Source organism: Balaenoptera musculus, chromosome 12, assembly GCF_009873245.2.
Source record: "Balaenoptera musculus isolate JJ_BM4_2016_0621 chromosome 12, mBalMus1.pri.v3, whole genome shotgun sequence".
Taxonomy (NCBI): Eukaryota; Metazoa; Chordata; class Mammalia; order Artiodactyla; family Balaenopteridae; genus Balaenoptera; species Balaenoptera musculus.
The window spans coordinates 85,017,647-85,020,068 of NC_045796.1; the positions used below are offsets into that span (position 1 = coordinate 85,017,647).

At 46.2% G+C, this 2,422-nt stretch overlaps 1 non-coding gene across 1 annotated transcript; it reads left to right on the plus strand.

Moving 5' to 3' along the window:
• The first annotated feature begins 1,850 nt into the window (after positions 1-1,850).
• Positions 1,851-1,922, plus strand: TRNAE-UUC. The gene has a single exon. It is a non-coding gene; the product is annotated as a tRNA-Glu (tRNA).
• The last annotated feature ends 500 nt before the right edge of the window (positions 1,923-2,422 follow it).

Consider the following 2,422-nt stretch of genomic DNA (forward strand, 5'->3'; position numbering starts at 1 on the left):
AGTGATGTCCAATGCGGAAGTGGAGCGTATGCTTTAGGAGAGGAGAGAAATGGAAAAACAAAAAAACTTTCTATTTTAGTGCCTTTTTTTTTTTTTTTTTTTTTTTTTAATTTTATTTATTTATGGCTGTGTTGGGTCTTCGTTTCTGTGCGAGGGCTCTCTCCAGTTGCGGCAAGTGGGGGCCAATCTTCATCGCAGTGCGCGGGCCTCTCACTATCGCGGCCTCTCTTGTTGCGGAGCACAGGCTCCAGACGCGCAGGCTCAGCAATTGTGGCTCACGGGCCTAGTCGCTCCGCGGCATGTGGGATCCTCCCAGACCAGGGCTTGAACCCGTGTCCCCTGCATTGGCAGGCAGACTCCCAACCACTGCGCCACCAGGGAAGCCCTATTTTAGTGCCTTTAAAGGCACTTTTGTCCTGCTTTTAGAATAAATAGCACCTCATTTTTATTTTTCTCTGGGTCCTGCAAATTATGCAGCCAGTCCAGAGTATAGTGGTAATAGGAAACTTGCTCCCTCCAAAATGAATGAAATAGGCATTTTAAGTATGCGTTATAACTGACATCAATAATTAGGAGTTGAGGGGTGTGGCCTAGATGGCAGAGTAGGAAGACCCTCTACCTGGACCTGGGATGACTTCAAACGCTGGATAAACCATTAAACTTAGCATTACCTTCATGATGTGAAACACTTATTTTATTTTATTTATTTTCACTCCTCCCTCAGGCATACCAAATTTACAGCTAATTACAGAGCAACTCTCAATGAGAATGACCTGAAGATTAGCAGAAAAGATTTTTCACAATTCAAGACATAAAGAAGGAGACAGGTAAGAGGGGCAGAGACATGGTGTAGTCAGGACCCACACCCCCGGGTTGGGGAACCACAAAGAGGAGGAACATCACAAATGCAGAGGTTCTCCCCAAGCCAGGGAGGGGTGTGAGCCCCACATCAAGCTCCTCAACCCAAGGGTCCTGCACTGGGAGATGACCCCCTAGAATGTCAGGCTTTGAAAAACAGCAGGGCTTGCTTTCAGGAGAGCCAAAGAGCTCTAGGGAACAGAGACCCTACTCTTGAAGGGCACATGCAAAATCTCACGAGCTCTAGGTCCCAGTGCAGAGGCAGTAATTTGAAAGGACCTTGGGTCAGACCCACTTGCTGATCTTAGAGACCCTCCTGGTGAGGCAGAAGGCAACTGGGACTTCCTCTGGGGACAGAGACCTGGCAGCATTCATTTTGGGGAGCTTTACCACAATAACACCAGTGCTGGCAAGCACTATTTTGGAATTCTCACTCTAACCTAATAACACCAGGGCTTACCCACCCACTACTGGGACAGCACCAGCCAATTCAGGAAGCTGTGTGGAGACCGGGGTCCATCCACCAGCAGGCAGGCACCAGCCCCACAGACCCCCAGCCCATGCAGCCAGCCATGCCAGGATTGAGTCCAACCCTCCAGCAGACCCAAAGTCACAGAAGGAGGCACGGCCTTATAGGCAACCAAGCCAGCCCCACCTATCACCTACTACCTACAGTAGTCAGCCCTGCCACAACAGAAGGGGGCACACAGCCCACATAGGGGGCACCCTGAGAACCTATTGATCTGGTGACCAGAGGGGAGTGTGCTGCTGGGCCCCATGGGATATCTCCTACATAAGGCCACTTCTTCAAGATTGGGAAATGGAACCAACCTACCTAATGCATAGAAACAAACACCGAAAGTTAAGCAAAAATGAGGAGATAGAGGAAAATGTTCCAAATGAAGGCACAAGACAAAACCTCAGAAAAAATAAACGAAGTGGACATAAGCAATCTACCTCATGAAGAGTTCAAGGTAAGGACCACTGGGAGTTCCTTGGTGGTCCAGTGGTTAGGACTCGGCACTTTCACTGCTGTGGCCCAGGTTCAATCCCTGGTCAGGGAACTAAGATCCCAAAGCCTCGAAGCACAGCCAAAAAAAAAAAGGTAATGACCATAAAGACGATCAACAAACACGTGAGAAGAATGAATGAACACAGTGAGAATTTCAACAAAGAGTTAGAAAATATAAAGAAGAGTCAAACAGAGCTGAAAAATACAATGACTAAAATAAAAGCTACGTGAGGAGGAATTGAGAGTAGATTAGATAATAGCAGAGTAACAGATCAGTGAACCAGAAGACAGAGTAGCAGAAAGTACCCAAGCTGAGAAGAAAAAAAGAAAATAGAAAAAAAAAGAACTGAAAATAATTTAAGAAATCACTGGGACAACATCAACAATACTAACATTCCCATATAGGCATCCCAAAAGGAGAAGAGAGAGAGAAAGGGTCAGATAATTTATTTGAAGAAATAATAGCTGAAAACTTCCCTAACCTGGGAAAGGAAAAAAAAAACATTCATGTCCAGGAAGCACAGAGAGTCTCAAAAAAGATGAACTCAAGAG